We start from the raw sequence: 15,000 nt of genomic DNA on the forward strand, positions 1-15,000 counted from the left end.
GATAGCAATCGAGGTGTGAGGCGAAGGATGCAGAAGTGAGAGCCGAGGGATGTAGCAGAGATAGCAATCGGGGTGTGTGATGCAGAAGAGATAGCAATCGAGGTGTGCGGTGGGAAGGGCCCCAGCAGCCAGAATGCATGAAGCGACGGATGAAGCAGTGATGACAACCGGCTGTGAGGAGAGGAGGGATGCAGCCAGAAAGCAATCAGGGCTCGAGGCAAGGGATGCATCAAGGATAGCAATCATGTTGTGAGGCGAGATTCCAAAGGCTAAACGTGAGAGGCTGCAGGGTCGACTCAGAGAGGTCTATGCATGTGAGAGGCTGACAGCAAGGTCGACTCGGAGCGGTCTATGCATCGGGCGCGCTTGGGGCGACTACCAGTGCCAACCCCTTATCCCGCGACGCGTCCGACAAAGAGAACGTTCCAAGGCGGCAGAGGAGGTTACCAGCCGAAGGATGCAGTAGCAATAACAGGTATAGTTCCGCGGCGGCCGAGAAGACTCACCGCATAGGAATCGGGATGCGAGGCGAGGGATGCGGCGGGAAGGCCCCGACGGCTAAACGGAAGAGGCTGCAGGGCCGCCTCGGAATGGTCCAAGCATCGGATGCGATTGGGACGACTACCAGTGCCAACCCCTTATCCCGCGATGCGTCCGATACACAGATAGTTCCAAGGCGGCCGAGGAGCCTCACCGCATATCAATCGGGGTGCGAGGCGAGGGATGGGGCGGGAAGGCCCCAACGGCTAGACGGAAGAGGCTTCAGGGCCACCTCGGAATGGTCCAAGCATCGGACGCGCTTGGGGCGACTGCCAGTGCCAACCCCTTATCCCGCGATGCGTCCGATACACAGATGGTTCCAAGGCGGCCGAGGAGCCTCACCGCATAGCAATCGGGGGTGCGAGGCGAGGGATGGGGCGGGAAGGCCCCAACGGCTAGACGGAAGAGGCTTCAGGGCCGCCTAGGAATGGTCCAAGCATCGGACACGCTTGGGGCGACTACCAGTGACAGCCCCCTATCCCGCGATGCGTCCGATACGAAGATGGTTCCAAGGCGGCCGAGGAGCCTCACCGCATAGCAATCGGGGTGCGAGGTGGGGGATGCGGCGAGATGGCCCCAACGGCTAGACGGAAGAGGCCACAGGGCCGCGTCGGAATAGTCCAAGCATCGGACGCGCTTGGGGCGACTACCAGTGACAACCCCTTATCCCGCGATGCGTCCGATACGAAGATAGTTCCAAGGCGGCCGAGGAGCCTCACCGCATAGCAATCGGGGTGCGAGGTGGGGGATGCGGCGAGATGGCCCCAACGGCTAGACGGAAGAGGCTGCAGGGCCGCCTCGGAATAGTCCAAGCATCGGACGCGCTTGGGGCCACTACCAGTGACAACCCCTTATCCCGCAATGCGTCCGATACGAAGATAGTTCCAAGGCGGCCGAAGAGCCTCACCGCATAGCAATCGGGGTGCGAGGTGGGGGATGCGGCGAGATGGCCCCAACGGCTAGACGGAAGAGGCCACAGGGCCGCCTCGGAATAGTCCAAGCATCGGACGCGCTTGGGGCGACTACCAGTGACAACCCCTTATCCCGCGATGCGTCCGATACGAAGATAGTTCCCAGGCGGCCGAGGAGCCTCACCGCATAGCAATCGGGGTGCGAGGCGAGGGATGCGGCGAGATGGCCCCAAAGGCTAGACGGAAGAGGCTGCAGGGCTGCCTCGGAATAGTCCAAGCATCGGACGCGCTTGGGGCGACTACCACTGCCAACCCCTTATCCCGCGATGCGTCCGATACACAGATAGTTCCGAGGCGGCCGAGGAGGTGGGGGATGCAGCGAGATGGCCCCAACGGCTAGACGGAAGAGGCTGCAGGGCCGCCTCGGAATAGTCCAAGCATCGGACGCGCTTGGGGCGACTACCAGTGACAACCCCTTATCCCGCGATGCGTCCGATACACAGATAGTTCCGAGGCGGCCAAGGAGCCTCACCGCATAGCAATCGTGGTGCGAGGTGGGGGATGCGGCGAGATGGCCCCAACGGCTAGACGGAAGAGGCTGCAGGGCCGCCTCGGAATGGTCCAAGCATCGGATGCGCTTGGGGCGACTACCACTGCCAACCCCTTATCCCGCGATGCGTCCGATACACAGATAGTTCCAAGGCGGCCGAGGAGCCTCACAGCATAGCAATCAGGGTGCGAGGCGAGGGATGCGGCGAGAAAGCCCCAACGGCTAGAGGGAAGAGGCTTCAGGTCCGCCTCGGAATGGTCCAAGCATCGGACGCGCTTGGGGCGACTACCAGTGACAACCCCTTATCCCGCGACGCGTCCGATACACAGATAGTTCCAAGGCGGCCGAGGAGCCTCACCGCATAGCAATCGGGGTGCGAGGCGAGGGATGCGGCGAGAAGGACCCAACGGCTACACGGAAGAGGCTTCGGGGCCGCCTCGGAATGGTCCAAGCATCGGACGCGCTTGGGGCGACTACCAGTGACAACCCCTTATCCCGCGACGCGTCCGATACACAGATAGTTCCAAGGCGGCCGAGGAGCCTCACCGCATAGCAATCGGGGTGCGAGGCGAGGGATGCGGCGAGAAGGACCCAACGGCTACACGGAAGAGGCTTCGGGGCCGCCTCGGAATGGTCCAAGCATCGGACGCGCTTGGGGCGACTACCAGTGACAACCCCTTATCCCGCGACGCGTCCGATACACAGATAGTTCCAAGGCGGCCGAGGAGCCTCACCGCATAGCAATCGGGGTGCGAGGCGAGGGATGCGGCGAGAAGGACCCAACGGCTAGACGGAAGAGGCTTCGGGTCCGCCTCGGAATGGTCCAAGCATCGGACGCGCTTGGGGCGACTACCAGTGACAACCCCTTATCCCGCGACGCGTCCGATACACAGATAGTTCCAAGGCGGCCGAGGAGCCTCACCGCATAGCAATCGGGGTGCGAGGCGAGGGATGCGGCGAGAAGGACCCAACGGCTAGACGGAAGAGGCTTCGGGTCCGCCTCGGAATGGTCCAAGCATCGGACGCGCTTGGGGCGACTACCAGTGACAACCCCTTATCCCGCGACGCGTCCGATACACAGATAGTTCCAAGGCGGCCGAGGAGCCTCACCGCATAGCAATCGGGGTGCGAGGCGAGGGATGCGGCGAGAAGGACCCAACGGCTAGACGGAAGAGGCTTCGGGTCCGCCTCGGAATGGTCCAAGCATCGGACGCGCTTGGGGCGACTACCAGTGACAACCCCTTATCCCGCGACGCGTCCGATACACAGATAGTTCCGAGGCGGCCGAGGAGCCTCACCGCATAGCAATCGGGGTGCGAGGCGAAGGATGCGGCGAGAAGGACCCAACGGCTAGACGGAAGAGGCTTCGGGTCCGCCTCGGAATGGTCTAAGCATCGGACGCGCTTGGGGCGACTACCAGTGACAACCCCTTATCCCGCGACGCGTCCGATACACAGATAGTTCCAAGGCGGCCGAGGAGCCTCACCGCATAGCAATCGGGGTGCGAGGCGAGGGATGCGGCGAGAAGGACCCAACGGCTAGACGGAAGAGGCTTCAGGGCCGCCTCGGAATGGTCCAAGCATCGAACGCGCTTGGGGCGACTACCAGTGACAACCCCTTATCCCGCGACGCGTCCGATACACAGATAGTTCCGAGGCGGCCGAGGAGCCTCACCGCATAGCAATCGGGGTGCGAGGCGAGGGATGCGGCGAGAAGGACCCAACGGCTAGACGGAAGAGGCTTCAGGGCCGCCTCGGAATGGTCCAAGCATCGGACGCGCTTGGGGCGACTACCAGTGACAACCCCTTATCCCGCGACGCGTCCGATACACAGATAGTTCCGAGGCGGCCGAGGAGCCTCACCGCATAGCAATCGGGGTGCGAGGCGAGGGATGCGGCGAGAAGGACCCAACGGCTAGACGGAAGAGGCTTCAGGGCCGCCTCGGAATGGTCCAAGCATCGGACGCGCTTGGGGCGACTACCAATGACAACCCCTTATCCCGCGACGCGTCCGATACACAGATAGTTCCGAGGCGGCCGAGGAGCCTCACCGCATAGCAATCGGGGTGCGAGGCGAGGGATGCGGCGAGAAGGACCCAACGGCTAGACGGAAGAGGCTTCAGGGCCGCCTCGGAATGGTCCAAGCATCGGACGCGCTTGGGGCGACTACCAGTGACAACCCCTTATCCCGCGACGCGTCCGATACACAGATAGTTCCGAGGCGGCCGAGGAGCCTCACCGCATAGCAATCGGGGTGCGAGGCGAGGGATGCGGCGAGAAGGACCCAACGGCTAGACGGAAGAGGCTTCAGGGCCGCCTCGGAATGGTCCAAGCATCGGACGCGCTTGGGGCGACTACCGTTGCCAACCCCTTATCCCGCGATGCGTCTGATACACAGATAGTTCCGAGGCGGCCGAGGAGCCTCACCGCATAGCAATCGGGTTGCGAGGCAGATTATTGGGAAGGGAACCCCCTGGGATGCGGCTCAAGCAGTGCCCAAAGGGACTGGAATGCGGAATCACATCGAGAGACCCAAATGCTATACGAGGGCTCAAATCGAATTATCGATTTGGCCACGACATGGACGCATCGGAACGACTACCTTTGCCGAACCACTCGCAATTGCATCCATACCGAAACCAATAGACATTTCCGTTAGAGCCCTCGCATAGCATTCGGGAATCTCGCATGCCCCTCTAAATCGACCAATGCTGGCGCTCAATGAAAATCCGAGCGCTACCACCGTTCGAGCGCCAGCATTGGTCGAGTTAGAGGGGCACGGGGGAGAATGCTCCAGTCAACACCTCCCCTATATAAGTTATTTGTCCGATTCTCGCACAACCGTAGTCTGCCTCGTCGAATCAAACAACGGTCCCAGATTCCGACTTCCGTTCCGTAGAGACCCAAAAGCTAGATGGAGGCTCGCAAGAAAGAGAGTCGGCGCATAGCAATCGGGTTTCTCGAACGTTTAGGGACCGAGCTCACTTGCGGATAGGGCAAAATCCGCCAAGCAACCCAAAAGCTAGACGGGGGCTCGAATCGAATCGCCTAGGCGGCCACAACAACGACGTGTTGGATCGACTACCAGTGCCAAACCATTCAGCAAGACTAGTCTGTGTCGAGGCCGGATAGAGATTCTCAGAGAGCGCCCGCATAGCATTTAGGAGACCTGCCGCGTCCCTCACACTCGACAAATGGTGGTGCACGTTTATAAATCCGAGCGATCCCAACCCTTTCAAGCACCAACATCGGTCGAGATAGAGGGGCACGGAGGGGGCTGCGTGAGACAACACAGTCCCCTATATAAGTTATTTGTCCGATTCTCACACATCCGAAGAATGGTCATCAAATCGGACAACAGCCCAAACTTCCGACTTCCGTCCCAGAAAGCCCAAGAGCTATCTAAAACGTTCATGGCCGGAACTCGATCGCGGCTATACCAGTCCGCCAAGCAACCCAAAAGCTAGACTGGAGCTCTAGTCGAATCACCTCTGTGGCCATTGCAAGGACGTGTTGGAGCGACTACCATTGCCGAACCATTCCGCAGGTCGAGTCCATACCAAGGCCGCATAGAGATTCACGATGAGCTCCTGCATAGCAATCAGGAGACTTGCCGTGTCCATCACAATCGATAAATCCTGGTGCAAGATTTTTGCATCCGAGCGCTCCAACCAGTCGAGCACCAGCATCAATCGACATAAACGGGCACGGGGGGAGGATGCTCGAGAACACTACCTCCCCTATATAAGTTATTTGTCCGATTCTCAAGCAGCCGAAGTCTGGTCATCGAATCGGGTCAAAGACCACAACTTCCGACTTTACCCACAATGCAAGTCATCGAATCGAACATCGGCCCCCGAGTCGGACTCCATGCGTATGTCAGGTCATCGGACCCAAATTCCGCCTTCCTGCGCATGGCGGGCCATCAATATCAACTCGGTCATCGGACCCAAACTCCGCCTTTTTGCGTATGGCACGCCTTCAAATCGGTCATCGGACCCAAATTCCGCCTTCCTGTGCATGGCGGGCCATCAACATCAACTCGGTCATCGGACCCAAATTCCGCCTTTCTGCGCATGGCACGCCATCAACTCGGTCATCGGACCCAAATTCCGCCTTCCTGCGCATGGCAGGTCATCGGACACAAATTCAGACCTCGCCAATATGCCTACGTATCGAATCGGTCATCGGACCCAACTTCCGACTTCATCCATACTGTAGGGTCTTTGAGGTTGGCGCGGTGCGCTCAACCCAGGGAGTCGACCCATCGAAGCATACACCTCCCCTATATAAGCTATTTGTCCGATTCCCACACCTGTGTAGTTTGCACCTCTGACCAGGACATCGACCCCAACTTCCGAACTCGACTGCAACGACGGCACCAGCGCCTTGGTGCGCACCTTGCGACGCACAGTCCCAACATTCGCCTTCCTGCACATGGCAGGTCATCGGACCCAAATTCCGACCTCGCGAGTATGCCTACATATCGAATCGGTCATCGGACCCAACTTCCGACTTCATCCATACCGTAGGGTCTTTGAGGTTGGCGCGGTGCGCTCAACCCGGGGAGTCGACCCAACGAAGCATACACCTCCCCTATATAAGCTATTTGTCCGATTCCCACACCTGTGTAGTTTGCACCTCCGATCAAGACATCGACCCCAACTTCCGAACTCGCCTCCAACGACCGAACCAGCGCCTTGGTGCGCACCTTGCAACGCACAGTGCCAACATTCGCCTTCCTGCACGTGGCAGGTCATCGGACCCAAATTCCGACCTCGCGAGTATGCCTACATATCGAATCGGTCATCGGACCCAACTTCCGACTTCATCCATACCGTAGGGTCTTTGAGGTTGGCGCGGTGCGCTCAACCCGGGGAGTCGACCCAACGAAGCATACACCTCCCCTATATAAGCTATTTGTCCGATTCCCACACCTGTGTAGCTTGCACCTCCGATCAGGACATCGACCCCAACTTCCGAACTCGACTAAAAAGACCGCACCAGCGCCTTGGTGTGCACCTTGCAACGCACAGTGTCAACATTCGCCTTCCTGCACATGGCAGGTCATCGGACCCAAATTCCGACCTCATGAGCATACCTACTAATCGAATTGGTCATCGGACCCAACTTCCGACTTCATCCATACCGTAGGGTCTTTGAGGTTGGCGCGGTGCGCTCAACCTGGGGAGTCGACCCATCGAAGCATACACCTCCCCTATATAAGCTATTTGTCCGATTCCGACACCTGTGTAGTTTGCACCTCCGCTCAGGACATCGACCCCAACTTCCGAACTCGCCTGCAACGACCGAACCAGCGCCTTGGTGCGCACCAAAAGTGCGCACTTTTGGAGGGCACTTTTGTGCGCTCCAAAGGTGCGCACTTTTGGAGGGCACTTTTCTGCGCTCCAAAGGTGCGCACTTTTGGAGGGCACTTTTTGGAGGGCACTTTTCTGCGCTCCAAAGGTGCGCACTTTTGGAGGGCACTTTTTGGAGGGCACTTTTCTGCGCTCCAAAGGTGCGCACTTTTGGAGGGCACTTTTTGGAGGGCACTTTTCTGCGCTCCAAAGGTGCGCACTTTTGGAGGGCACTTTTTGGAGGGCACTTTTCTGCGCTCCAAAGGTGCGCACTTTTGGAGGGCACTTTTTGGAGGGCACTTTTCTGCGCTCCAAAGGTGCGCACTTTTGGAGGGCACTTTTCTGCGCTCCAAAGGTGCGCACTTTTGGAGGGCACTTTTTGGAGGGCACTTTTCTGCGCTCCAAAGGTGCGCACTTTTGGAGGGCACTTTTCTGCGCTCCAAAGGTGCGCACTTTTGGAGGGCACTTTTTGGAGGGCACTTTTCTGCGCTCCAAAGGTGCGCACTTTTGGAGGGCACTTTTGTGCACTCCAAAGGTGCGCACTTTTGGAGGGCACTTTTCCTGTGCTCCAAAGGTGCACACCTAGGTGAGCACCTTCGACCACACCTTGTAGCACACCAAACTCTGACTTTCGACTTCATCCGCAATGCAGGGTCTTTGAGGTTGGCGCAATGCGCACAACCAGGGGAGTCGACCCATCAAACCCAACACCTCCCCTATATAAGCTATTTGTCTGATTCTCATACATGCGTAGCCTGCAGGAGCAATTAGGACATCGACCCCAACTTTCGGCTTCTAAACGAAAACAAGGTCTTTGAGGTTGGTGTAATGCGAACAACTAGGGGAGTCAACCCATCAAACCCAACACCTCCCCTATATAAGCTATTTGTCTGATTCTCATACATGTGTAGTCTACAGGAGCAATTAGGACATCGACCCCAACTTTTGACTTCTTAACGAAAACAAGGTCTTTGAGGTTGACGTAATGCGCACAACCAGGGGAGTCGACCCATCAAACCCAACACCTCCCCTATATAAGCTATTTGTCCGATTCTCATACATGTGTAGCCTGCAGGAGCCATTAGGACATTGACCCCAACTTTTGACTTCTTAACGAAAACAAGGTCTTTGAGGTTGGCGTAATGCGCACAACCAAGGGAGTTGACCCATCAAACCCAACACCTCCCCTATATAAGCTATTTGTCTGATTCTCATACATGTGTAGCCTGCAACAACGATTAGGACATCCACCCCAACTTCTGAATTCGTCTGCGTTGACCGCACCAAAGGTGCACGCCTTGGTGCTCACCAAAATCCGACTTCCGACTTCTTCTGCTATGCGGGGTCTTTGAGGTTGGCGCAGTGCGCACAACCAGGGGAGTCAACCCACCGAATGCAACACCTCCCCTATATAAGCTATTTGTCTGATTCTCATACATGCGTAGACTGCAGCAATGATTAGGACATCCACCCCAACTTTTGACTTCTTAAACAAGACAGGGTCTTTGAAGTTGGTGCAGTGCACACAACCAGGGGAGTCGACCCATCAAACGCAACACCTCCCCTATATAAAGCTATTTGTCCGATTCTCATACGTGTAGTCTGCAGCAGCGATTAGGACATCGACCCCAACTTCCGAATTCGTTTGCATTGACCGCACCAAAGGTGCACGCCTTGGTGTGCACCCTGGAGTGCACTTTGGTGCTCACCTCGGTGCACACTTTGGTGTGCACCTCGGTGTGCACCAAAGGTGCGCACCTTGGAGCGCACCAAAGGTGTACACTTTGGAGCGCACCACATAGGGTCTTTGAGAGGTTGGCGCAGTGCGCACACCAAGGTGGGTGTTGAGGTGCGTGCCGAGGTGGGTGGGTGCTAGGGTGCGCTCCATGGTGGGTGCCAGGGTGGGTGCGTGCTAGGGTGGATTCCAAAGAGGGTCATAGGGTGGGTGCCAAGGTGGGTTGGTGATATAGTGGGTTCAAAGGTGGGTACTAGGGTGGGTTCCAAGGTGGGTCACAAGTTGGGTGCCAGGATGCGTGGGTGTTAGGTTGGGTGCCAAGGTGGGCTCCTGCGTGGGTGGGTGCTAGGGTGGGTTTCAAGGTGGACGCGAGGGCGGGTGCCAAGGTGGGTAACAAGTTGGGTGTTAGGATGGGTGAGTGCTAGAGTGGGTGCCAAGGTGGGTGGGTGCTAAGGTGGATGCCAAGGTGGTTCACAGGGTGGGTGGGTTCTAGGGTGAGTTCCAAGGTGGGTCACAGGTTCAGTGCTAGGGTGGGTGTCAAGGCGGGTGTCGAGGTGCCTGGGTGCTAGGGTGTGGATGCCAATGTGGGTCATAGGGTGGGTACTAGGGTGGGCTGCAATGTGGGTGCCAAGGTGGGTAACATGCTCGGTGGGTTCTAAATTGGGTGCCAGGGTGGGTGTGCACCCACCTTGCCCGAGGTGGGTGCCAAGGTGCCAGTGTGGGTGGGTGCTAAGGTGGATGCCAAGGTGGGTGAGAAGGTGGGTGATAGGTTGAGTGGTAGGATGGGTGGGTGCCAAGATGGGTCACAGGGTGGGTGCAAGGGTGGGTAGGTGCTAGGGTTGGTGTCAGGGTGGGTGGGTGCTAGGTTGGGTTCCAAGGTGGGTGCGAGGGTGAGTGTCAAGGTGGGTCACAGGTTAGGTGCTAGGATGGGTGAGTGCTAGGGTGCAAAGGTGCCAGGGTGGGTGCTAGGATGGGTCGATGCTAGGGTGAGTGGCAAGGTGGGTCCACAAGTGTCAAGGTGGGTGCCGAGGTGGGTGCCAAGTCGGCGACTGCTATGGTGGATGCCAAGGTGGGTCACGGGGTGGGTGCCAAGTTGCTAGGTTGGGTTCCAAGGTGGGTGCCAACGTGGGTGCTAGGGTGCGTGGGTTAAAGGGTGTGTCACAACGTGGGTGCCAGGATGGGTGCGCACCCACACTGGCCAAGACGGGTGCGGGTGCAAGGTTGGGTTCCAAGCCCGGTCACAGGCTGGGTGCTAGGATGGGTGGGTGCCAAGGTGGGCACCAGGGTGGGTGCACCCACCCTGGCCAAGGTGGGTCACGGGGTGGGTCCTAGGGTGGGTAACGGGGTGGGTACTAAGGTGCGTGCCAAGGTGGGTCATAGGGTGGGTGCCAAGGTGGGCACCAGGGTGGGTGTGCACCAACCCTAGCCAGGGTAGGTCACGGGGTGGTTGTCGGGGTGGGCGTCAAGGAGCCAAGGTGGGTGGCAAGTAGCCAAGTTGCGTGCCAAGGTGGGTGTCGGGGTGGGTGCCAAGGATCCAAGGTGGGTGCCAAGGAACCAAGGTGGGTGTCTGGGTGGGTGCCGAGGTGGGAGCCAGGGTGGGTCCCAAGGTGAGTGCAAAGGTGGGTGCCAGGGTCAAGGTGAGTGCCAATGTGGGTTCCAAGGTGCCAGGGTCAGGGTGAGTGCCAATGTGGGTTCAAAGGTGCTAAGTTGGGTGCGAGGTTGGGTGCGAGGGTGGGTGGGTGCCAAGGTGTGCTAGGTGGAAGCCCGGGTGGGTCGGCATCCCATGGGTGTCGAGTTGGGTGCCTGATGGGTGCTTCTTGTCAAGTTTTAGTCGTCGGGACTCATTTCGAGCCTTAGAGGTCGTTTCTTGTCCGGTTGCCCTGTCTTCGACCTGGGAACCCAATTTTGGTCCTCGGGTCCCATTTTTTTTTGTCTCGCATCCCACTTTTGGCCTGTGGCCTTTTCGGGGTCGATTCTCGTTTTGGGCATCAGAGCATGTTTCTTCTCCTAAAACCCAATATTTGTTTATTAAGTCTCGGAACACATTTTTGTTCTCGTGGACCCATCATGGGTCTTGGAACGCATTTGTGGTCCTTGGGTCCCATTTTGCATCCCGAAACTTGTGTTTTGGTGCTTGATCCCTATTTTGGGTGCCCACCTTGCACCAAGTGCGCACCCGGGGCAAACCGAGCGCCTTGGTGCACCGGGGCAAGATCGAGCGTGCACCCGAGGCGCCCCGAACATGCACCAAGGTGCACTCGGCCCACATGTGAGCGCAGGTCGTTGCGCCCGAGGTGGTGTGTGGGCACCGCGTTGCAGACGGGACACTGCACGCACACGACGCCCCCTCCAGGTGCACGCACGTAGGCCGGGCCGGGTGCACACCCGACGCCCTAGCAAGGTGCGCGCACCCGGGCAGGGCTCACACTTGGCGAACGGGGCGCACTTCGCGAGGGAGGGTGTGCACCTCGACGGGGGTGGGTGGCCGGGGTGGATTCGCACGTGGGTCGCGGTTTGCTAAGTACACACTGCGACAAGCTCATAACGGGTGCGATCATACCAGCGTTAGTGCACCGGATCCCATCAGAACTCCGCAGTTAAGCGCGCTTGGGCCGGAGTAGTACTGGGATGGGTGACCTCCCGGGAAGTCCCGGTGTTGCACCCTTTTTTAGTTTTTCGCCGGGCGTCGCAATGCTATTTGAATAAACCTTTTGCCCGTTTGCGTTCTCGTCGGGGCCGGGCCGGGCCGGGGTGCGCTGCCCGCACTACCGCGCGCGCGGGGGGCGACACCGAGCGCGCACCCGAGGCGCCCCGAGCACACAGGCCACGGTGCAACCCGGGCGTTGTGCGCGCACCCCGGTGCGCCCGAGGTGCTGCGCGCGCACCCAGGTGAAATCGGTGTGCACCTCGGCCAGTGCGCGCTCGGTCGAGTCGCGCACGTTGGCCAAGGTGCACGGTGATGTTTCTTACTCTAAGGTTCCGCACCAGACGCCCGGGACAGGTGAGCGAAGCTGGGCGGGGCCGGGTGCGCGGCCGGGGCAGGTGCACGCAGCTGGAGAGAGCTTTGGAGCACACTTCGGAGCGCACCAATGATGCGCTCCATTCAAAAGTTTCCTGAAAAGGCAAAAAAAGTTGAGATTATAGAATTTCCCACTTGAGAGATTGTAAAAAAAAAAAATTTAAAATGAAGGAAACGCGGGTGCCAAGGTGTGCGCAGCCCAGCCAAGGTGTGCGCACCAAGGCGCCCACCCTGGCGAAGGTGCACGCAAGGTGCGCACCCGAGGCAAACCGGACAATTAACCCAACTTTCGACTTCGCGCGCACCTTGGAGCGCACTTCGGAGCGCTCCTTGGTGCGCACCAATCTTGGGCACCTCGGAGTGCACCATGGCGCCCACCAAGGTGCGCACCCGGGGCAAACCGAGCTCCGACTTCGTGCGCACCTTGGAGCGCACGAAAGGTGCGCACCATGGCGCCCACCAAGGTGCGCAGCCCAGCCAAGGCGTGCGCATCAAGGTGCGCACCCTGGCGAAGGTGCGCACCCGGGGCAAACCGAGCTCCGACTTCGTGCGCACCTTGGAGCACACAAAAGGTGCGCAACCCAGCCAAGGTGTGCGCACCCCGGTCAAACCGAGCTCCGAATCGTGCGCACCAGAGGTGCACGCCATCGTGCGCACCTTGGAGCACACTTCGGAGCCCTCCTTGGTGCGCGCCGATGTTGCGCACCTCGGAGCGCACCCGGGGAAAACAATGCAATTAACCCGACTTTCGACTTTGTGGGCACCTCGGAGCGCTCTCGGGTTCGCACCTCGGAGCACACCGAGGTGCGCACCTTTGATGCGCTGCCTTCACCAATTTCCAGAAAAGGCAAGAAAACATTGAGAAGGTGTGCGCACCGAGGTGCCCACCCTGGCGAAGGTGCACGCGAGGTGCGCACCCGGGGCAAACCGGGCTCCGACTTCGTGCACGCCGCACCTTGGAGCACACTTCGGAGCGCTCCTTGGTGCGCACCAGGGCGCGCAACCCAGCCGAGGTGCCCACCCCGGCGAAGGTGCACGCGAGGTGCGCACCCGGGGCAAACCGGGCTCCGACTTCGTGCACGCCATGGTGCCCACCGCGGCGAAGGTGCACGCGAGGTGCGCACCCGGGGCAAACCGGGCTCCGACTTCGTGCACGCCGCACCTTGGAGCACACTTCGGAGCGCTCCTTGGTGCGCACCATGGTGCCCACCAGGGCGCGCAACCCCGCCGAAGGTGCACGCGAGGTGCGCACCCGGGGCAAACCGGGCTCCGACTTCGTGCACGCCGCACCTTGGAGCACACTTCGGAGCGCTCCTTGGTGCGCACCATGGTGCCCACCAGGGCGCGCAACCCCGCCGAAGGTGCACGCGAGGTGCGCACCCGGGGCAAACCGGGCTCCGACTTCGTGCACGCCATGGTGCGCACCGCGGCGAAGGTGCGCACCCGGGGCAAACCGGGCTCCGACTTCGTGCACGCCGCACCTTGGAGCACACTTCGGAGCGCTCCTTGGTGCGCACCAGGGCGCGCAACCCAGCCGAGGTGCCCACCCCGGCGAAGGTGCACGCGAGGTGCGTACCCGGGGCAAACCGGGCTCCGACTTCGTGCACGCCGCACCTTGGAGCACACTTCGGAGCGCTCCTTGGTGCGCACCATGGTGCCCACCAGGCCGCGCAACCCAGCCAAGGTGTGCGCACCAAGGTGCACGCGAGGTGCGCACCCGGGGCAAACCGGGGTCCGACTTCGTGCACGCCGCACCTTGGAGCACACATCGGGGCGCTCCCGGGTTCGCACCGGCGTTGCGCACCGTGGTGGGCACCTCGGAGCACACCAAGGTGGGCAGCGAGGTGCGCACCTTTGATGCGATGCCTTCACTAATTTCCATAAAAGGCAAAAAAAAAACGAGATTTTAAAATTTCCGTTTTGAAAGATAGTGAGAAAAAGGGAATGCTGGTGCCATCTTGAGCCCGCCCTGGTGCGCAGCCCAGCCAAGGTGTGCGCACCAAGGTGCCCACCCTGGCGAAGGTGCGCGCCCGGGCAATTAACCCAACTTCCAACTTCGCGCGCGCCAGGGTGGGAGCGCACCCAACAACCGGGCCTGGGAAGAGCCAATGCGAGAAACCCCACCAAACGCTCTGACAAAAAAAGAGGGGGCGCTCCAGTAACCCCGCTTCGGAGCGCACCCTGGGCAAACCCAGCCAAGGTGCCCACCCCGGCCAAGGTGCAGGCGAGGTGCGCACCCGGGGCAAACCGGGCTCCGACAACGTGCACGCCGCACCTTGGAGCACACTTCGTAGCGCTCCCGGGTGCGCACCTCAGAGCACACCAAGGTGGGCAGCGAGGTGCGCACCTTTGATGCGCTGCCTTCACTAATTTCCAGAAAAGGCAAAAAAAAAAGGAGATTTTAAAATTTCCGTTTTGAAAGATAGTGAAAAAAACGGAACGCGCGTGCCATCTTGAGCCCGCCCTGGTGCGCAGCCCAGGTAAGGTGCCCACCCTGGCAAAGGTGCGCACCCGGGCAATTAACCCTACTTCCGACTTCGTGCGCGCCAGGGTGGCAACCGGGCCTCGGAAGAGCCAATGCGAGAAACCCCACCAAACGCTCCGACAAAAAAAGAGGCGGCGCTCCAATAACCCCGCTTCGGAGCGCAGCCGGGGCAAACCCAGCCAAGGTGCCCACCCCGACGAAGGTGCACGCGAGGTGCGCACCCGGGGCAAACCGGGCTCCGACAACGTGCACGCAGCACCTTGGAGCACACTTCGAAGCACTCCCGGGTGCCCACCGGCGTTGCGCACCGTGGTGGGCAGCGAGGTGCGCACCTTTGATGCGCTGCCTTCACTAATTTCCAGAAAAAGGCAAAAAAAAATGAGATTTTAAAATTTCCGTTTTGA

General features: G+C 59.7%; 1 non-coding gene across 1 annotated transcript; it reads left to right on the forward strand.

The window, feature by feature from the left end:
• The first annotated feature begins 11,638 nt into the window (after positions 1–11,638).
• LOC131868215 (5S ribosomal RNA) lies at positions 11,639–11,757 on the forward strand. The gene has a single exon (XR_009366706.1). It is a non-coding gene; the product is annotated as a 5S ribosomal RNA (ribosomal RNA).
• Positions 11,758–15,000: the final 3,243 nt, after the last annotated feature.

The sequence above is a fragment of the Cryptomeria japonica genome, unplaced genomic scaffold (genome assembly GCF_030272615.1).
Source record: "Cryptomeria japonica unplaced genomic scaffold, Sugi_1.0 HiC_scaffold_199, whole genome shotgun sequence".
Lineage (NCBI taxonomy): Eukaryota > Viridiplantae > Streptophyta > Pinopsida > Cupressales > Cupressaceae > Cryptomeria > Cryptomeria japonica.